The sequence below is a fragment of the Aptenodytes patagonicus genome, chromosome 18 (genome assembly GCF_965638725.1).
Source record: "Aptenodytes patagonicus chromosome 18, bAptPat1.pri.cur, whole genome shotgun sequence".
NCBI lineage: Eukaryota > Metazoa > Chordata > Aves > Sphenisciformes > Spheniscidae > Aptenodytes > Aptenodytes patagonicus.
In genome coordinates, this window is record NC_134966.1 from 11,879,852 (window position 1) to 11,902,882 (window position 23,031).

General features: G+C 36.6%; 1 protein-coding gene across 1 annotated transcript in view; it reads left to right on the top strand.

The window, feature by feature from the left end:
* Positions 1 to 579: 579 nt before the first annotated feature.
* LHX2 (LIM homeobox 2) overlaps positions 580 to 23,031 on the top strand; it is a 51,261-nt gene continuing 28,809 nt past the window's right edge. The window contains exon 1 of the mRNA XM_076355236.1: positions 580 to 590. The gene's annotated coding sequence lies outside the window, so the exon portion shown is untranslated. The remainder of the gene's footprint in view (positions 591 to 23,031) is intronic.

The window sequence follows — 23,031 nt, forward strand, 5'->3', positions numbered from 1 at the left end:
AGCTGGTCGTGGAGGAGAGCTGCCTCCCTGCCCGCCACAGCGCCTTACCTCCTGTCAGTGGGAACTGAATCGTCAGGCACCACCTGAACAGGGCCAAAACGCGCCACGAGCGTGATCCAGAGCCCGTAGCAATCCACTGGGGACTGATATCCAGACCAGATGAGGACCAGGACTGTCCATCCTGGAAAGCCCTGTAAAGAGGTGAGCCATCCCCACGGGGACAGTACCTGGCGTGGCAAGAAACAGGCTGGAGTCCCAGGCAGAAATAAGTATCTGATGCCTAGGGACTACAGAAGTCAAAGAAAAAAAAGCAGAGAGAGGGGCTGTGAGCTCGTACTCTTGAAGAGCTATGATAGAACATTTTGCACTGTTGGTCACAGAAACCAACGCTGCTGAAAAGGCAATAAAGTATGGCTAGAAAGAATTACAAGCCCAAGTAAGGTCGTAAAGGGGACTGGAGACTTCTCAAAAAGAAGTGAAGGAGAGATGAAGTGCAGTCTGCTGAAAACAAAGCTTACGTTGACTCAGAAATTGCACTAAGACAGATTTTGAAATGTGCCTTATTGGAGTTGATGAACAGGATCAAACAGGTACCAAACAATTTTATTAAACATGTTTTATAGGAAGTTTTCAGGAAGGTTTGGGCAATTTCTGGCGTAATTTAACAATTTCTAACTTTTTAGAGTTGGAGATGATCTGCAGTGAGGAATAAAAAAATTGGAAATTTGGCTTAAAAAGACCTCTAAACTGCAGATCGCTGTGGAAGCCAACTGCTTGGCTGAAGAATCTAGTCAGCTAGAAAGATGGGAGAGAGAGAGAATATATACTATACTTTTATATCCCGTTTGCTCCCCAGAGAGGCTGAGTAGGAGAAATCATACCATCCTCATTCAAGTAATAAATACAAAATATGGTAAACATTTATGCAAAAAGTCCTGGAAGATTTATGCGCAGCTATAGTAAGTCAAAGAAATGTTTGGGTAGATGAGAAGGAGTGTTTCTAGTACTAATTTGAGTACTTGAGATAAAGTACTTCCACCACAGGCTTCCACCCACACCCTCTGCCTCTGCCACAGGAGCCATATGTAAGCTTAGGCCTCAGCATTCAGTCATGGCTTGAGCTGTGGTGTAGATACACCTGTACCCAGTCCCGATCCTGAATTATTGTTTGGATTTCCTGGATTGACCTTAGACCTGTTACCTTGTTTTTGTCTGATGGCCACTGGACTGTCGTGAGGATCTGTTGCTGTCAGCACCCCTGCTCTGCTTGCCCAGCTCATGTCTGTGGGGCTGTGCCTGGTGGCCGAGGTCACTGCCCAGCCTGCATTGTGGTCACCCTCAGCTCCTGACTAGCCTTCTTTAGGGTGCAGGTGGCCTTTGCTGCTCCCTGATATGCATTATATAAAGGTGATCTGTATCGGTGTTCCCTGTCTCATACAGAAATACCCATATCGATCTAAAGTAGCTTTTTAACCAAAATTACTGTTTTCAGACCAGGGATATTCTTCCCCTTTAAATAAACCAGTACACTAAAGGTTATATGTATAACTGTCAAATGAAGGTAAGTTTATAGAAATATTGTTAAAATTGGTTACAGAAGCAAAAGAACCCACAGTCAGTAATGAGGAAAAAAATAAGGAAGCTGGTAAATACAATGCTGATGCAGTGTAAAATAACTCAACAATGTGGAAAAAAAACCCCCACATTTTAAGAGTGGCTAACAGTTTCTTAAATTTCATCACCCTTTTTGGAAAACTGATTGACATTAAACTTAAGGGGTAGAGCTAGAGACTCACAGTTTTAGTTTTGCTCTGTTCTGTTTACTGTGCTTTTTAAAGATTTGGTAAACTTAATATGAACAGATCTAGTAAATATTTAATGGGGACAGTGTAGTATGCAAGAACAGTAGACTGGTTTATGTTTGATAGTTTTTAGACCAGACATACTAAGGAATAAAATGCTAGGTGATTCAAATGAGCAATTTAAATCCTCCCACAGAGTAAATGAATGATTAGGAAGTATGCATTCACCCCAATGTGGAGAAAACAAGGTATAAAAATTGGATTTCAAGAACTAGACTGAGAGGACTGGATAGCTGAGTTTGTGGATGAACTGATAGTGGCTGATAACTAACAAATGACAGGAAAAATGGCTTGCAAAATTAGTGTTTGGTAATTACCTTTAAATATGTCTCAGTGAAACATCTATTTTGTAGGTGGCTGATCTGTAATGAGTGTATTTTCCTACCCCTAGGGGAAGAAATTATAATAGCAACCCCATGTGGGTACCTGTTCTCAACCTGGATGATGTGCAGGTGCATGCTAAAACTTTTGAGCAAGAAATACTACAGTTACATAGGTTATGTGATAAGCATGAGAGAATCTGAAAAACAGTATGTTAGTGTATTTCAAGAAGAGGATGACCTACCTCAAGCTCACAGTTAATAAAGAGGAGTTTAATTAATAAAAATACATGGGAATGTGCATGGAAAATTGCAAGGTTCTGACCTTGCTGCAGAAGACACGCTAATGGGTCTGGCAACGTGAACACTGCAAATTCAGTATGTGAAAACTCTAGTTTAAAAGACTGCCTAATAAAACAAGTGTGAGCTTGTGAATCTGGTAATGCTAAGACAGAGGAAACCAGAAAGGTGAGGAGAGGATGAGTGACTAGAATTTCTTCTAGTTAAAGAATAAAACAGATATTCAATATGGAATTAGTGGTAATTAATGGTACATGCTAACTTTATTTTGTATATATAAATATATATATATTTTGTATATATGAAGCAAGCAAAGTCAGGTATATTCCAGAATCCAGTGCATGGATACAGAACATGGCTTGTACCCTCCAAATGGCGATAATGAAATAGGAGAATTCATTCAAAATTTTGACTAACTAGAGACTGAATATTTAAATATTTGTTCAAATTTGAAAACTATGTTTTCTGTGTGAAAGTGCTAAAAGACAATGGGAAAACAAAAATGTTAAACACAATGTAGATGTTCCTGTTCATGCGCAGGAAGTTTTTTCTATCTACCTAATATTAATTTGTGTTCCAAGTTGTAGAACCTTTTTTTTCCTCACTTTACCTGGTGTATTTATGTAAACAAGCTGCTCATTAGGTAACCCAAATTACATTTGCTGCAATTCTGTTGATGGTACTAATGTCTGCAGCTGGCCCAATGGTTTGGTGGTAATTGTGTAACAGTTACAGAGCAGCAAAGACAGTGAAGCCCCTGAGGAGAGAGAAGGGTTTAACCACACAAGGGTTACAACAGTGCCTGCTGGCCTATCCATAGAGCGATGTTTTTGAATGTCTTAGAATAGATGAGCTGATTAACTGTGAATCACCCTCCCAGAAGAGATGAAGCATTAATAGCAAACAAAAGGGAAGCAGAAGGGAAACTTCAGGCAGAAGAAAATAATTCAGGAATTAAAAGACTGGTGAAAGCTTTAGGATACTTCCAGATTGACCAGAAAGTCTTAGTTCAGTACTATAGAAATAGAGGTCTTATGCTGTGCACTCTAGGATGAATTTGGGTGAATGTGGCTGAACCTATATTTTAATATGTAATGCACCCACAGCAACAAATGTACATAAAAACATAATTGTTTTCTCTCAGTCAGTGACAACCCTTCTGAAGCGTGCTGTAATCTGAATTTACTTGGGAAATTCTCTCTGCTACATCTCAGCCGATGGGAATGGCAAGAAACAAAATGCTGACTTTATAGATCAATAGTTAAGCTTCATCTAAAAGGTTATGCCTTGAAACAGAATATACTGCTACCTGAATAATATTGATTATAATGTTCATGTATGTTTTTCCAAATATCTCAGTAAGTGAAGTTTAGGAAAATCTCTACCAATGTTTATAAAGTGATAGAAAGCTTACTAAAGATATTTTTTAGATGTGAAGCACAGGTTATTTTATCAACTTCAAGCTTGTAATTCTTGTCATTATCAAACAATATGCCTCATGAGTTATGGATCAGGTCATTGGCCCATCTTATGTGCAAACAGCCTCCAGAAGTGTTCACATACGTTGCTTTAGAAGAAAGCCTGTTCTTGATGCTCCCAAACTGTGATTCATCAGGCATTGTTAGGATAGCTGGTTACCCTTCAGAGACATTAGTTTATGCCCTGAAACAAGAGAGATGTTTAAATCAGCATATGTACCTACTTGTATGGATGGAAACGGGTTACATCTACTTCTTTTCCATTACAAGTTAAGAAACAATCATCTGTAATTGCAACTGATTTTTGGAAAATACAGAAGAAAATATAAAAACTGACAAAAAAAAAAGAAAAAAAAGAGTCAGAAGAACGTAACCAATGAATTAAATCAAAAGTATTCTGTCACCAAAACTGGACACTGGCAGATGTTTAAGGAAGAGCGTAAGAACATGGAAGCATGTAGAATCCTCTCCCAGCCCCCAATAAATTAATGTATTTTCTCAGCCACAGGTGCTATATAGTAGCTATATAATGGCTATATAATGGCTATATAATAGCTATATAATAGCTTTTGGGGATTTTTCTTCCATTAATTCGTTCAGTTGCTTTTAAATCTGTGTATAATTTAGAATCCACTACCTTCTATGGCATGGAATTTCCATAGCTTAATCACATGCCAGGTGAAAAAAAACCCTCCTTTTGTTTGTGTTGAACCTGCCACAGTAATTTCATTTGACTCTTCACCAAATGTTGTATTGGAAGTGTCAGGGAAGGGCGGTTTCTTATTTACCTTCTTCATGTCTTCCATGATTTCATAAACCTTATGATTTTATGGTCAAAATAAGAAATGCAGATGTATCTCAAGTTTCCTCATAAAATAAGGAAGGCTTTTTCTTTCCATTTCTGCATAGCAGTGTGGCAACATTATGCATACTTTCTACATGGTACATAGAAAGCTAAGTAAGCAGTAAAATACCTTTCCTTTTAAGTGTTTGAAGTACCATACACTGAATGACCTTTTCATTCTCCATTCACAAAGAAATAAGAAATAACTATTCTTATTTCTGAAACCTGTGATTATACCAATAGCTATAACTCAGGCCCCTGAAATCCTTTAATATAAAGAGCCATGCTGGAGACTCATTCCCCTAAAGAAAAGAGCCCAGGATGATTGACCTGAAATGACCTCTTCATTTTTTAGTGAAAGGAGATCTAAATATGGCAAACATTTCCTTGCGCTACTGTCTCTCAACAGACTACATTTTCCCCAATCAGAATCTCTTATGATTAACAAAAATTGGTTATTTGATTTTATGGGGAAACTAGCAAAATGTCTACCAGAACTATCTGTTCTGTGAACTAACTGTGCTGTGATTTTTCTGTCAGAAAATCTGTTTTTTTCTCTTTAATTATTTCCATTGTTTGCATCACTTACAATAGTGATCACATTTTCTGTTTCGGGGTCCTTAAGCTGGCTTTTATATTGTTGACCAAAAGAATTAAAGATTCACAAGTCTGCCACCATAAAAAATGGTGTTAAAATGACTAAAAATTAGTTGTTATTATTTTAAAAGAAACACAAAATCTAGTACATTTTTTGGTTTGTTTTTAATTTACCTTTTTTCCTCTCTTTTTTGAGAGGGAACTAATCCAAACATCCAAACTAGTATCAGAGGATGATTATTAAAAAAATGTTCCTCTACTCTGTAGACTTCATTTTGGAGTACTGAAAAAATCAGTACTCCCACTCACATCACTCGATACCTGTAACTAGTGATAAAGCTCAGGTCAAAGAATTATTGATCTGATTAGCCTGTATATCTCTTTTGAAAGCAGAGTATAGATAACAAACGGATGGTTCAACCTGAAGCCATGCTGAGGAACTGCAGGAACCAGGAAGCACTGAGCTCTCTGAAGAACTTTTGCTTTGTGGGAGATCACGTGCTGCTTCAGTTCATAGCCATGGAATGCTTTTGGATTCTTTGCATTGCAAAAATTATCACTTATATCTGTGAATGATCAGAACAAGAGACCTTATCCTAGGGGCTGCAGACCAATATTCATGTGCTGATCTCTAGGTTCGTCTGCCACAGTTGCTGAAATCCGTGGATTAAGTCTTATGTCCAAAAATCAGGCATGCTTATGCTTCTCAGCAAAGGTTATTGTCAGTACGTTATTCTGTTGCTCAGGATATCCAATGTCGATTGAATTAAAAGTCCACTTCATGCTCTACAGTTTGTCATTCAAAGTTCTCTTGTGGAGTGGTAGAAGATATCTTTAGTAGGAGCTGGATTTTAACAACTATGAAATTCACTGTCTGAACGATGAAAATTATTGTGGATCTTAGGTTTTCAGAACTGAGAAAACCTCCTGTCTTTAGTTTTGTTTTTCTTTGACTAAGTTCTTATCCTAAAAAGCCTGAACTTTGCTTGTTATATACATTTTTAAAAGCCTACAGACTTAAATCTTATGTGATGGGTCTGTCAAAGTATTTGAATAAGAGAGAAGTAGCCAGTTCAGCATTAAGAAGTTGGTGCTTAGAAATGTATTATGGTAAGAGGGTCAGCACCCTTTGTTGGTTGTTACTTACATGTTGCAGTAGACACCAGTTTTATGCTGTCTCCTGTCAGCATCTTCCCCACATTCACTTTTATTCCCACCTGTTCGATCTTTGTGCCTGTGTCATGTAACACAGCTCTTTTCTCATTTGAGAAATTCTTTCTGTTATAAATTTCTTAAGCTTTTACCTTTACCTTCACCTCAGAGCACTCTCCAGCCAAGAACAGCAGTTTTTGCCTTAAAGACCAATATTTCTGTATCAACTTCAGCATGGCAACTTCAAATTTTCTTCATAAAGAGACAATTACCTACCAAAGTAAAATTAAATTAGAACTGTATATGGCAATTCTTTTTCATAAGTGTATTTTTAAATTGAAGACATTTTCTTTATCAGTACCTTATCTGATATTTTCAAAGTTTACACTCTAAGTTTTTAAGCTTTCTGTAGGTTGTCAAGTTCTTTTCTTACAGACAATTATTATACTATATCTGAAAATGTTTCTTACACGCCACTGTAGCAGAAATGCATCCCTATTTATGGAGACACACATTTTTCTTACATAGTTTACATGTCTCCAAGTATTATTGGAGTCCATCATTATTCAACTAAGACCGCTGGAAAAGAACAGATTTTATGAAGAAATGTTTACTATCAATACCCAAAAACATAAATATGAATATTGGTAACAACTAATGACTGCTTCTACATGTCCCTGGAAACAATCTGCAACTGGCTTTAAAGGAAGCATAGTTTGGTACCATGTTTTTTCTGTAAATCATATGTGATTTTCAGGTCTCAAAATCTCCCATATGCCATATTCTTCACAAGTCAACTTTAATTTGCTGAAGATGATTCAAATCTTCTAAGTCTAAAGTCAGAAGCGCTCTCTGGAGCTTTCTATATGAATTGCAAAACTGAGTGACTAAAACACCCACACATCAAGCCAGACTGTGAACATACAGGTATGTATGTTACCAAAGATACCAGGAGATGAACTAAAGAAAAAAGAGAAGGAGGTGAGGAAAGCTATGATGAATAACAATAATTTTATTAAGTATTACACAAAAAGCATGATTCCATGGATTAAGTAAATAATACAAATAAACCCAGAATTTCCAATAGAGGAAGGGCCTGGGGACAGCTCTGCATCGGCCTTCTGCAGGTTGCGCCTTGAGCCTGTTACAATGAGCAGCTTTGCTCCCATTGGTCGGGTGACAGCAGGGCAGCCAATGAGTGCAGGACTCCAGGCTCAGCCACGCTGCCATTGGCTGTCCAGTACCACCCCGTTCCTGCCACTAGCAGAGCTGCACAGCAGGTGTGAGAACGGCGTCCTCTGGGTGTAGAAACCCTTTTGAAGTTGCTCTTTCACAAAGACCAACAAGTATTTATAAAATGCGCATATGAAATATGCACTTCTATGAAGATAACACATAATACTGTGTCAAACAGTAGAAACAATCAAATCTGCTGAAAAACACTAAATGTCTGTCTTTTCCAAGGGATATCTGAGGTTCTGCAGCATTGGTCCTGACTTTTTTTTAATACAGTTCCAACTGAATGAAATTGGCTTTGCAGTGTTTATCCTCCTCTTCCTGCAGCCTACGAGAGTTGAAGGAACTCCTGTATTTTTGTTACCTGATAATGTCATACATATTTCAGTCTCCAAAGTTTCACCTAAGCAGCTTTAAAACAACAGTAGGTTACCTACTTAGTGGTTTGCTTTACTTTGTGGCTTACATGTCCCTCCTTGCATCTAGCAAAAAACTTCTTGCTATGGCTTCTCAGAATGGCACTGCCCTCATAGTGAAAACACACTGCCTGGCTGGTTCTTGCTCTGAAGCTGTTGAAGACACCATTTCATCTGCCAATAATAAAGAAGCAACTGACCTAAGTTACTCTTCTCTGTTCACCTTGCTGTGATGGCAGAGTGCTGACTGTACCATTATGGCTCTATAAAGCAGAGTCAGATTTATGAGGCAAAATCTATGATGGTGTGATTCCAGCTAGACAAAAAAAAAAGCCCAGTATGAAAATAGTTATTCATATCTGCGATATCCTTTGTCACAGAAAAGATAACCCTCCTGTGCTGAAAGGAATAAGATCACTGATGTAAATCAGACTGCTACATTCAAGTCCCTCTAGGTTACTAATGAGCCTGGAAGAACAAGGATACTTAGGAGAAATCCAGAACAGCAAGACAGAAGTTGTTGGAGCAGAGGGAAGTACTTACTTCATATGATACTAAACTCTTGTACAGTAGACTGCTCAGCTTAAGCTGGTGAACTCAGCATGAAAGAAAGAGAAGGAAAAAGAAACAGATAGGGAGGGAGGGAGGGAGGGATTTATAAAATACAGTGTTTCTAACTTGGTAATGTTCATTATTTAAAACATGATTTTATATTTTGTTGCACCCTTTCTAGAAATAAAAATAATAAAATCTTGGTATGAAGTATTGGTGTAAGCTCTATGATTTTCCTGTTTTTCCCGTCTCACAGAGTTGATGGGATCCTAATTTTTTTCAGGTTTGTCCATCTTGAGTTTTCAGTAGTAATTACTACAACTTTTTTATGTAAAAATAAAACATGTTTTGAGCCAGGCTTCAAATATAATCACTACAGTCACCATAAACCAAAAGACCACTAGCAGTGTCAGCTTCACTGCCTTTCTAAGGGGGAATCTGTTTATCCTTTCTGCCATAATATGGGGTAACATGATAACTATTGATGGCCCACTACTTATTAAGATGTCATCAGACAACGTGTTGTCATAAGCTATTATTTTTAAATTGTTATTAAGAAAACATCAAATAGCACTTCTGTGATGTAAGCTAGTTGTTTTAACAATGGGAAAGTATGTGTTTATATCAAAATTGAAGTATGTAATGTTAAAATCAATATTTAATTCATATTGCTATGTGGAAAATTGATCAAACCTTCATATTACTACAATCTTCAACAGCGTAACGGTGATTAAATAGTATGGGCCTGAGTCTTATGTAATTTATGCTCATTTTATATTAGTGTAATTCCATATGATTGCTGAAGCGTGACATTCTAACTTACCTTTCTGGCAACAGCTAGTGCTAGGCAGCCAGTAGCTGTTCTGAACTTCCATATATAAAATGGAGTTGATGGCCCACAAATTTCTTTTACTGATTTTCCTGCACTGATGTTCAGAAGACATCAGTAATGTTACCCCTGATTGACACAAGGGTAAGTTCATTCCAGATCTGTCCATTCTTGTTTGTACTCCCCTTTTGTCTGAGAAGTTCAAATAAGCTGTGCCTCATGTCCAATACCTGGTTGGGGAAGAAGCCTACTCATTTTATCAAGAATTTAGGGGTTCCTGGCTAACCTGGGGATTGTCTGCTTATTGTCATTGATTAGTGTCTGTTGTTTACTTAATTTTTTAAAACATGTAGCATTATTCTTGACAGACTGCAGGTTCACAATACAGGAGAGCTTTCTTCCCAAACTGGAGGTATTATTTAAGAAAAATAAGAGTGCTAGTTTATTTCTAGAAGTTACTTTGATTAGTTCTCTGATGCTAATGATTCCATTCCATATTGGGGAAAAAAAACCAAAACACAAACCAAGGTGCACTTCTCTAAACATCGTCACTCATTTTATACTTCATAAAAAGTCAATTTTATTTATGTAATTACTGCAACTATACAACATCAAGACCTAATGAGGTAATACCATGAGCTAGGAAATACCAGCCTCTTCTGTATTTAATGGAGGAATTTTAAATAGTAAACTGCAGCAGACAGTATTGCAAGGCAGCAAATATGTTCCCTTTTTCTAAAATGGGGATAACGTCCTGCTGGAAATGCTCTTTTGAATCTAGTTCTGACTCTTTTGTGATATTATTTAAAATTACATGGTGGGGATATCAGTATGCTCCTATACTACTGTCTCTGAATGGAGCCATCATTAATTGATTTGATTTGTTCTAGTCTTACGGTTAATGAAGACTAGGTGGTATTTCACCAGTGTTAGAGTAATGGTCTTGGTCCTTGTTATTAATTTCCCTGTAAGTACATGCTGCCTTCTAAACTTTCCAGTTAGTTTTGCTAGGATGTTAAAAAAAATGTTTTGGTACATGTTAGTTGTTTTAATCTTAGAGCTATAAAGAACTAAGTCAAGAAAAGCCCCTCTTAAGTAATACACAAGAGTTAGTTTATAAAGTAAGTAAAGTTGAACCACTAAGTAATAGTGACCACAATATAATTAACTTCAACATCCTCAGGGGAGAGATTGTACAAAAAATGAGGAAGCTAGTTAAAAAGACCCTGAAGTCAAAAGTGAGGAAATTAAAATCCTTAGACTCAGCATGGAGGCTACTTGAGCAACCATAACAGTGTAACAGAAAGCATGCATAATCCTAAACAAAAAAGGAGGCTGACAAGCAAAAATGAGTGATAGGGCTACAAGAAGGTTCAAGAAGTTAGTATAGTCAAACGTATTTTTCTGAAGGTAGAATTTTAACTTGTGGAGTCAGTAGGGATAAAATACACAGTGGAGGCTAAGATACACAGTGGAGATTAGAAGGATGACAGGGGATTTGAGAAGCAGATAGCCTGATATGGAAACAAGATTTTTTCAAGTATTAAGAAGCAGCAAGCCTGCAAGAGATTTTCTAAGTCCAGTGGGCTATTTGGTAGAAAAGTAAGAAAGCTAATGAGAACACAGAGACACTGAAATGAAGGTAAATTACTTTTTTGCATTAGCATTTCCGCATAGAATTTTGGGAAAATAGATATACCAAATTTCCTCCTGTTAGGTAATATAGAGGAGGTTGTGTCAAACACACAGGAATTAATAGATGTGCTGGAGCAAATGCACAAATTAAATAAAAAGAGGCTCCTAGGACTGGAGAGTAAATCAATAAATTCTAAGGGGATTTAAGAAAGAAATTTCTGAACTACCAACAAGAATATGCAATCTGATTAAAATCAGTATGTATAGTAAAGCAGGGAGTACTTATCCTCTAAAAGGTATGAAGGGTAGTTCCGGAAATGTCAACACAGAGATCCATATACTTCAGTAATAAGAAACAGGTAAAATAAAATTGCACATCACTTAGGTTAGGATGATATGATCAGAATTAAGAAACCTATCCTACTGAAAGAACATGCTTCTTCAGCCCCCCCAGAATAGTGGCTTCCAGTGTATCTACAAAGCTATTTGAATGTTTTAAAATTTACTCTTTTTTTCAACTAAAAACTGTCTCACACTAAGCAAGTAGTAGAATAAAAAATAAGTTATATGAACAAGGAGTTATATATCACAAGAACTTCAGTATAGAAATTCAGGCAAAAGATCTGAGCGTATGTCCAAGAAAAGAATACCTTCCCTGAGTTTGCAGTAGTCAGCCAAACTGTATTAAAGTTAAAAATAGCCACAAACATTACATTAAATGTGATGATTTTATAAATGTACAGTTTCTTCTCTAATAGTGGACTCAGTTCTCACCCCCCCCAGTCTAAAAAAGATGCAATTGGTATAAATATTCTCACAGATATTCCAGAGACACAATTAATCAAGCTATTAAACATGTAATTCCAGTTGAGAGATATGTAAGGTTTAGATTCATTCACAGAGAAAACTTACGCAAGTAGATATGGTAGAGCTGTGTAACCTAATACAGAAACAGACACTACAAACCAGCTGCTTCTCTTCCTAATGCAAAAGCAATGGGTTGCCCAGTCTAAATGGAAGCAAGTAATTGAGAATTGTTTCCAGTTCTTTTTTAGTACAACTTACAAATAGCCCATGAATTCTCTGCCACAGTTACCATGAGCTCCAAAAGTTTATAAAAAATTAAAAAATAACTAGACATCTATATTCATAATTAGAATATATCTGATTATATTACTTGGTGTGAACAATTTAAGGGATGCGTACGCTAGCAGTGTATAGGATTAATCTCACCCATCTTTAGGTGTGCAGTAGTAAAGAGCCGGAGCAGTCTAGGCTAGTTGACCAGACTTTCTGTTATTAATAGAAAGAAATAGACAACTTTACATGGCCTGTGATCCTACCCTAAAATGCACAGGATTAATCCCTCTCTGAAAGTGCCTTTTTCTCTCCATTGGATTGAGAGCTTAGATGACTTGGTTTAATTTTAGGATATAACTACTACACATGAAGGAGAAATGAGCCACGTCCCAACTACCTGGAGTTAAGAAGTGTTTTTCCTGGAGAACATTCTGGGGATTCTGATAGGATTCATCATTTCTGGGGACAGGCCACTGGATTAGATGGACTACCAATACAGTGTGGCATTTTGTGTTTTCCTGTGTTGCTATAGAAGACACTGTTTTTCACAATTAAGAAGATTTCGGTTTAGACATTCGTCAAATGTTGCCCTTCTAGAGTGAAATGTTTTACAGAATCGGCAAAGTAACTGGCAAAATTATGTGGTTTGTAAAGTGAACCTTCAAGAGACTGATGGTTTTTGCATTAACTTGGTGATCTACAAGATAAACAAAAACTGTTGGAAAGAAACCTAGGGATGGTATAAGGTGACCAGTAAAGACAAAAATTTTCCCACCTTTGTGTGCCATATTACATACTTCACGATAGTCTATAAAGCTCCTAAAGGACTTTAGGATCTTTGGATTTAATCTGAGGGGAGGACTTGCTGTTTTGCAGTGTTAAAACTCCTTGACCTTGCTAGTTTAAATTTTATTTCTTTGTGCAAAGTGAAATCAGATTGAATATTTACCTCTGCTAAATGAAATTTTAGTAACTTATGAATCATGTTAAAAAGTGGAAAATGGAAAAAACAGTAGTAAATCCAGTAGTTTATTGAAATAAAGCATACCAAATTCTGGAAAACATTTGGTCAAAGGGAACCTGCAGTGTTTCTTGGGAAAGCACATGTTGCTTAAGTTTGCATAATTAATTTTCCATAACTGAGAGGTCCTGGCATTCAAATTACTTCTATTCCTTTGCCAAGATTATAATCTGATACATTGTTATGCTCAAAATTACATTCTGATAGAGTTGAAGATGTTTCTATTTCTAAAGAATCTCTTCTATTTTACTTCCTTTGCTACCTTCTGTCAGAGTTTAAGTAATAGTTATTGTGCTGCTATATTAAATCACTGGTTAGCCATCAAATTGGTGTGCATGCATACATGCATAAAAACAAGGAATTGTGTCCATCGGGGGGGGGGGGGGTTATATATCTATAATGATTAATTGTTTTACATACTTACACACAAACTATCACTATAATAGCTGAATACCTAAGAGTTAGCCTGATCTATATACAGTATAGACTTCTCTGTTAAAGCTGAGAACTACTATTACAATTTCATCCTCCTTTACATTTCATCACTCAGAATTGTTGACTGAATTCTAGTTTTTGACATCTTGTCCTTCTTGATTTCCATGACCCTGTCCTTTCATTGTTCTTCTGTTGCATCTCTAATAATTTATTCACTTATCCTTCATCCTGACATCACAGCTCCAACTTTCTGAAGGTATTTAGCAGAGCTATATTTTTGCTGCCTTCTCCCCCTTCCAACCAAATCTTATTTTGGTGTAATCTCATTGTCAAACACAGATCATCCCTCTGTTGCCAACTGTCAGATCCACTTATTTATTCCAAACCTGTCTCCTCCTATTCAAACTGAAATCTCACCTTGTCTTCTTGAAACATCTTCATAGATACCTAACCATCCACTGTTGTTCAGAATGGGGCTAAAGAGAATTCCTTCAATCTTTCCTCTTCTGCAGGCTGTCCACACTCTTTTCTTAATCACTATGTACATACTGCATGTCATTCAGGTTCATAACCACGTATGATCAGTGTTTCTGTTTTGAAAATATATTTTGCTTGAACAAAGTCCAAAACACTTTACATTAACAAAGAAAAAAAAAAGAAAGAAAAAAACCCCCAAAGGGTAGTTAAAATATTGAGCAAGCAGCAAGCGATACATTGAGAAGCCTGAATATTGAAGTATTCTAGCTGCAGAAAAGGTAAAGCACAAGTAAAGAAAAAGCAACCTTCTTCTACATTGACCCCCTGGTGTGCTTTAACTGTGACCTCAAGAAGCCATATCTAGATAGGAGAGGGAGTTCAGTTTCCAAGGCCTATTCAATCGTAAGCTCCTCTGCGAAGTCTCCCAACATGGGGCCCAATTAGTGCCACTTATATTGGTGAATTTTTTTTAGAGACCTGCTGAAAGCAACTGGAATAAAATTCTCAGATTAACTTTACACAGGCCACTATACAGCTCCGGAGCCCTATATCATTTCTGTTCAAGGTAGATTTTGACTGAAGTCAGTAGGAGTTTTTGACTAAGTAATGAAGAATCAGGTCTATCCTTTTGTTAATATTTTATCACTACCTGGTTTCTATCCTGCTAGCCACTTTTCAGTCTGTATTTTTATTACCTTTTCTATAAATTAGGAATAGTAATATTTACTACTTCTGTTAAGTGCTTATAGTTATATCAGTAAAAAACAGGTAATATTTAATTTCTAGAATTACCCACCTGTCACTGAACTAGCAAAGCCCATATAAATCATTCCAAATGAGTGCCTTGAGAAATGTTGAGTCCCAAGTTAAGCATTATAAACGCTGGAAAGATGCAGAACAGAAACTAAATATAAGGTCCATCAGCTAGTTTTTTTATTAAAAATAAAAAGGTTAATTATTAACAGAAATCAAGTCACACTAGCATGAGAAAAACAGAGGGGAAAAAATTTGCTTAGTAGTCATCCAACCCTGAATTCAGGCTGTGAAACCTTGTTGTCCCATGATCATTTTCTTTTGGTGTGACCCAAATATGAACTATTCACAGAGAAAGAAAGAAGAAACTGAGCTGAAATTAGCCTCCTGCTCAGAGGACACTGGGTTATCTTGCCTGTTTCTTATCCATAGATAAAAAGTAAACTAAAAAATATGTGTAATTCTCTGATATGCTTGAGCTAGAACATATTAACTGTTAAACTATCACTATATCATTTGGACTGACCGCTGCTTAAAATACAGTAGAAAGCATTAGCATTGTAAAATGTTGATTGGTTATGTTATGATTCCAAGAGCAAAGCAGACATCCTTTGTTCTGATCAACATTTTAAGCTGAATTATATTATTTAGTAAATGGTTAAGACAAAGGACAGTAAGATTTGTAAATAAGTAAAATGATTGATATAACACAGGGGAGGAAACATAAAAATACAAAATACTATCTTCAGTTTAGAAACTGATAATGCTGTTCAAGAAAATAATGATGTAGTTCAGTCTAACTAAACCTAAGGACCACAGAATTGGGTCCACTGTTTGTATTTTATATCTGTGCTTAGCTGCTGTCTCATATCAGATGAAAAGGTAGCTCTCAAAACTATTTTAAGAAAAATTGCTCCTTGCCATATAAATTCATGCTCACCAATGATTACTCACAAATACTCCATTGGGGAAAATGAAATAATTAAGTAAACAATTTAAAAGCTGAAGTGGAAAGTATTGATTGCTCTAGCTCTGCTCACCAGGCTGCTGAGATACATTGTTGTAGCATAACAACATACTTGGAAATAACTGGAGTTCCCATTTCGTCCCTTGTAATAAGCTAGTAAGGTCGGAAGTGGTAAAAGGTGGAAAGGCAATGAGTATATGAACAGCTTCTATTACTAATCCAAGCATTGTCCCTACTCTATGGGTGTAGCAGAGGACTATAATCAGTATCTTGTACTAGTGCAAAACGTATTGTTTAACATATATACCAACTTCATTGATCTGCTATGAAACTAATACTTCAAATAACTTTTCAAACCAAGTGCTTCATATCTCTGAATTTCTGGGTTTTTTTCCCCTTTCTCCCCTTTTTCTAATCTCTGACCTGCTGGTTGCTGAATAAAACAGATAGTCTTTCACCGTTCCTAGCACGGTGTTCACAGGAGCTACTCTATACCTGTGGCATTTGCATCTTCGCTTAATCAAACTGCAATATATAGATACATTCAGTCCTAAAAATGGTATACAATTTCCTCTGTCTCCCTCGCTTTCTCCTAATAGCAGGGAGGCACTAGAGGGTTGCACAGGGATGTGTGTTACAGGCTGCCTGCAGGACCCTAGTGGACTAGGCTGTATTTAATGAGTGCGTCTTCACTGACAGATTCATTATTTGTGTTCGGTCGCTTCAAGTCAAAACTGATTAGTTACACTTACTGCAGCAAAGATTTAATGATTTTATTGTTTATCTTCAATTTATTTTGATTAACATCTCCGTTCTTTTCATTGCAAGTGCAATTAGGTGTAATATAACAGCGACTACTTTAATTTTGCTGAAATTAAGATGAATAAGTGACGGATTATGGCACTTTGTTTAACAAATAAATCATAGTTAAGAGGACTGTATTAGTAATAAATGAAAAAACAGACAATCTAATTAAAATGCATGGAGCTGATAGTTCAAGTTTCCAGAAATGTAATGAATTTTCATTTTAGAAATCAAATAGATTTAGGTGTAGTACTTATTTATTGACAATAAGATGACAGAAAGGCACATCATTTTCTAAATCATCTTAATTTCTTGTGTTATGTTGGTGGAAGGAAGTACAAGCAATGAAATGAAGGTGCACATTTAAATTTTTTTAGGAGCTAGGATTATTTTGTCAGGAAACACTGCAATTAAGGTATGGCTGAAAAAGAGACTGAGGGACTGAAATGAGGAAAAAGCTCATTAGTTCAATTCTCACATGTTCAGACTTCAGCATTTTCTGCAACAGATGAATATTCTCCAAGTCCCAGCCACAATTTTCCTTTAAGTTCATAAGATTCAATTCACTGCCACACAGCAAAAGCCTCAAGACACATAAGATGGAAGAAAGAACTAACATGAAGAAAACTGAACTCAACAAACAGTGAGCAAATCAAAATTGCTCTGTACAAGCATCTCCAAATCATGGGGCAAGTAGCAGGGCAGCAATCCTGGAGCCAGCGTACTATGGGGGTCGTATGGGCTTAACTTCTGATTGAGGAAAACCAAGAGGAAAACGAACCCTTCAGAATCAGAAACTTTATCCCTCTGATGTTTAAAAGACCTTGTATTTGACAGGACAGCTTTGAAGATAAAGACTGAAGCACTCCCCAGCTACAGGCTGTTCAACACCCCACACTGCTATCTGCAATGCACTTCACTTCAGTTTTGCAGAGTTCAGACATATTAGAAAGGAGATAGGGGAGACATTTTTTAGTATATTGTGCTATATTTTTGATGCTGCTGTATCTTGCCCAAGCTCTCTTTACAGAGCCTGGAAGAACTCGGCTCTGTTCTACACATCTCCATCATCATTCCTTCCCACCACACTATGTCAGACCGGCCAGCTGCTCTTGGCTGGCCAACATGTGAATTTCTTAATAAAAATGTACACTGACATACTTGACTACACATACGAGATATCTCTAAGAGGTTGGCACTAAAGATGAGAGAGGACGAGGAGGGTCTTCTCCCTTTTTCTTAATGTGCAATATTCATTTTTTTGTCTGTAGGAGGATTTTATTCCAGGGATTAAGGCTAGAGAGGACTAAGGGAGAGCAATATATGCTCTCTTAAGACCTTATTTTGACTTTTTTTCCCCCTTTGTACTAGGGATTGGGGGGGCAAGGAGAGAAGAGAGGAGAAACAGAGAATGCAATCCCTAAGATCACAAAACCTGCAAGAGAGTACTTTGTTCTTCCTAAACTTTTAAGTGCTCTTCTTATATTACTGTTTCTCTCTTTAACTGTTTTAAAACATTTTTCAGATATCAAGATGAAAGCCATTATTGAAAGAAGCATTTATTATGATTTAGTAGCAAATTTTTGTTTGTTTTTCTACCTTAGTTAGGACTTCATCACTATACACTCCTTGAAATACAAGAATTTCAGTGGCAATGCAAATTTGTTCCAGCTAAGAATCTGCCTCATAGCTTTAAAGGGGACTTAAAAATCGTATTTTAACAAATGTCTGCAAAAAAAGATAACTGAAGAATAATTCCTGTCCTATGGGTGTAGTGGAAAAAAATTACTGAAGCCAGTTTTACTAGTGTAAAATAAATAAAGGGAAGGAGGAGGTGGAGTGAGGAGCTTCTAAGGCCTACTTTCTTTGTCCCTCATTATATTGATCAGATCTACTAATTGCATTAAAATAGGTAGCTCTTCCTAAGTGTATAAAATCAGATAAATAAATAAATCTGTGTACTTTTAACAAGGCAGTATATGAACTTATTTACAAGCTTTTCTGTGTGTCACAATCGCTCTTCTAATATTAGTTTTCAATATTTAATAAATAAATAGAAAAGTAGGTAAAGACAGAGCAAGAGGGAGATAGAGAAGAAATGATGCTAATGACCAAATCAACCTGTAAAAAGCAGCCCTGCTCTGACTGGAGCCACAGTCATCAGCTGAGTGTCATGTAGGAGAGCCAGAAGAGCTGGGGGAGGTTGTGGAGGGGTTGGCGAGCCGGAGACTGGCAGCATCATTGGTTTGAACGGGCCGTGATTGATTTGTCACCAGAGGCCCATTTGACTGGGCGAAAAGCCCTTCTGATCTCAATCTCTCTCTGCCTCCTTGCCTCTGCTGTCCCTTTTTCCTTCTCTGCATTTTGACGCTGGCACAGCAGCTGGGCAAGGGGGCTCAAGTTGAGGCTGACACAGAGCAAAAGGGTTGAAGGTCACTGCTGCTGAAACTCTGTAACGACTGACAAGGGAGATCCAGCTCATCATACTTTTCACCTTCTATCTTGCCTTTAGGACTCCAGAGGTTTACAAAGCCCCAAATACACATCCACACAAATACACCAACACACCATTCCCCAAACAGAGACACACAACCAAAGCCTCTCTCTCCCCTCTCTTTTCCTCTCTCTGTCTCTCTCTCGCACACACACACGCACACACGCACTCTCTCTCTCTCTCTCCCCACCCCTTCCACCTTCCTGTTATCTGTGGCTGGGAGAAACCTCTAGATCTACAAATATTAATTACAAAGGACAACGAAAGGTAAGAAGGCGTCAATTATCCAAAGGTGTCGTGATGTTATTTCAAGTCAATTGCAAATGTGTGAGGGGGAAGATTTCGCCCCAGTGATTCCTGTCTGCTTGGCTGATGGGGACCGGAGCCGATTCCCTCCCAGAACTGCTGCAGCTATGCCTTAAACCACACACTTTCCAGCAGGAGCCATCAGCATGGGCCTTTCTGAATTCTCTCTTTATTTCATTCATTAAGGGCATTAGGCAAGTTGGAATTTGTATGAAAAGGATCCTATGGGAATACTGTCTCCAGGGTAGGTATTTTCATGACTTTCCACATCCTGGGGCTCTCTCTGTATCTCTTCTCTTTCTCTCTCTCTTCTGTTAGATGGAGCTTTAAAGGAGGCTGCCCTCATCTTCCAACGAATCTGGGGAAAGGAAATACTCTGAGCTGCATATATTAAGAGAAAAAAATATTTTATTTCTTTTATAAAGTGGCAGTTACTAAGAAATTGTGAGACCTTTCCTGCTTAATTTTGTTAATGGGCTTTGTTATTATCATTATTATTCCTAGCTGTTTTCAGGTTTTTCTCACACAAGAGTTTTTAATGACAATTGCCTTCGTTATCCAAAAAGAAAGAGATAGCAGACTGGACAACAGCAAAATAATATTAATCAAACAAAGGCAGACTTGAAATCAAACAGGCTGTTGTGTTCCCATAAAAGCAGGACAATCTCAATACTCTAGCTCATTTCACTTGGCAAAAGAACGTGCCATCAGTTTTTTAACTTTAAAAAAGTTTAATGAACACGAATGGAGAAATAATTTTTCTGTGTATTTAGCAGTCTATAAAGAAGAGAGAATGCTTTAACTTTGATCGCCACAATTAGTTCCCTGGGTATCTAGAGGGGAACAGGGCAGCCCTGGGAGCCTCAGTTCTTTAGATACAAAAGCATTTAGATCGCTTTAGAGCAGTTAATCCTGAGACTGGCTAGGGTCCCTTTTGTTTTCTAACTCCATTGTGGGTTTTGTTCAGTTTTTTCTATTCGCATGATTGACTGCCCAATGGATGCTAATTATCCAAATGTCGCTTCTGTCCTTTGAGTGACTTTCTATGTATTATGGGCAACTGTCATGCATTCTGTCATTCTATATCATATTACATGTATTATCATATGAAAATTGTACTCTGCATAAAGGAAGGTGTCTCAACCAGCAGATGCTGCAGATATTTAGAGGACCTGCCTAATTTGAATGGATTTTCTATAGAAAAAATGACCAGAAAGCATATAGGGGAGAGTCAGAAATTGGAAGTTTATCAGGTAATTATTTTTGTCCTTTTGCTGTTTACATGATAATGTACAAAGCATTAACCGTCTCTGCTTCTGAAATCTGCAGCCACCTTCCTCCTCCCGAACCAGGCAACCCGTCTGTATTTATTAGAGTATGACAGCTTAAGCTAATTAAACTGATATCTGTCTAAAATAATAAGCCCAGAAAGTTAGAATAAACATTATGATTATAAGCAGAGAAGGCAGCTATACAAATGTAGCATCAATGTTACATTTTAATGATAATCTGAAATTCCTGTATGAAAAACCCTGGATGTGGAATTACAAACAATAATAAAGTTCTGCAAAGACATTTTTCACTGTAAATATTTTTTACTTAGATCTTTATCTCTTTACATGATATTAATAAGTCTGAGGGCTAACACAGCTGTGAACTTGCATATTTTTTATTTTATACATATGTGAACATATATTTAAAAGGATATCAAGGGAAAGACTTTTACTACAATTTTTCCACTAAAATAAACTTAACACACCTCAGTGTAATGTGCATGCCAACACTTAACAGGAATGCAAGATTTATAACGATAGAGCTTTTTAGATTTGCACTCTGGGGTCCATTGAATCCATAGGCACATCCAGAGTTTCCTCTCCTAAAATGTTAGGATAGTGTTTTATATTTGCCATTGATATGAAATACTGTGGATATATAATGCTGCAATTCATGATCTTGAGCTTCATCAAATATATGTGCAGTAAGTTTCCATTAATGGTAAAGCTAAATCATGGGATATATGTACTTTATGAAACAACAAAAAGATACCATAGAAAGACTTGCTCTGCTGTATCAAGGTGCTTTGAAATTTTACAATGATCAAATATACATGATCAAGCTGTGCTTGTTAGGGTACGAGGGGCTCAAAACGGTCAATGATTATTGATCAGACTGTTAAGTATTTGTTCACGATTCTTTATATCCCAAAAGATTCAGGGAAATGAACAGTGAAAAATTGCATCAGAGTCCACCTTTGTTTGAGATTGATGTATCAAAATAGAGTATTCATTTGCCAAATCTATTGGAAAAAATGTGTAGTAAATTATGACATAAGGACTCCAAGTACAGAGATTAATATTTCCTTTTTTTAAATTATCTTTGTAAAATTGTAAGTGTTAATTAAAAAATGTAAAGACAGAGTCTTTGTAGAACGTGAATAGTGAATTATTGATAAGAGCAGATTTACACAGCAAAACCAGAGATACAATCATAGCTTATCAGTTGACCTTTACATTTTACCTTACATTTTGCTCGTGCCAAAATTTTTTAACTGAAGGTGCAATAACAGTGATGTAAGAGAATCCATGAGGTGAAAATGGAAATTTCTGTTACTCTTACAAAATAGAAAATCTTACTGAGGTGCAGTGACTATCTTTTGGTAATTGAATAAGTATTACTCCTCGTGAGTAGTTCCAATTAAATGGTTTTTTTAATTATAATATCATTTGGCAAAAGTCCCAAATTATTTGAATAATAATTCTTTCTTGTTTCTTGGGATTTCTACAGTGTCTATTTCTACAAGTCCATTATATATTATTATTTTAAAATTATCTATAAAGTTTATTCCATAATTCAAAATATTACACATGTTGAAAGAGAGTGCTAATGTATAATTCTTGCAAAATCATGAGGCATACTTTATTTGATTTCATTATGCTGTACATTACATAAATTCACTAGATCTTTCCTGAACACAGAAATCTCTTAAGATAAACTTATTACACATTAAAGAAAACTACTGAACACAAAGAATAAGAAATGATAACATATGTCTGTGTCTGAATCTACAAATAGAGATGGATACACACACATATGTTCATTCACACACACACATAGCCTCATACAGTCACATATCTTATACATATTTATATAAACAAATTTACATACTGCATCTTTTGTAAATCTTAAAACCAGCAATACATATTTTGTGTCTCATTTTCAGATGTTAATTCCCTTTAAATTACTTCATATTTTTCCAAATGAGAATTACATTGAAAATAATCAGCCACACTTACAGAAGAAGTTTGCAAAGTATAACATTGGCAAAATGTCACTGATTGGTTGGAAATGCCCTTTCACCTTATTGTGTCTGACCTGCCACTTAATTAATCTGTTCTTGTCTGAGAGCGGACAGTGTTAAAGATAAGCAGCACAGTGAGCAAAGTCTACAGCACTTTGAAAGTCGAAAATATATT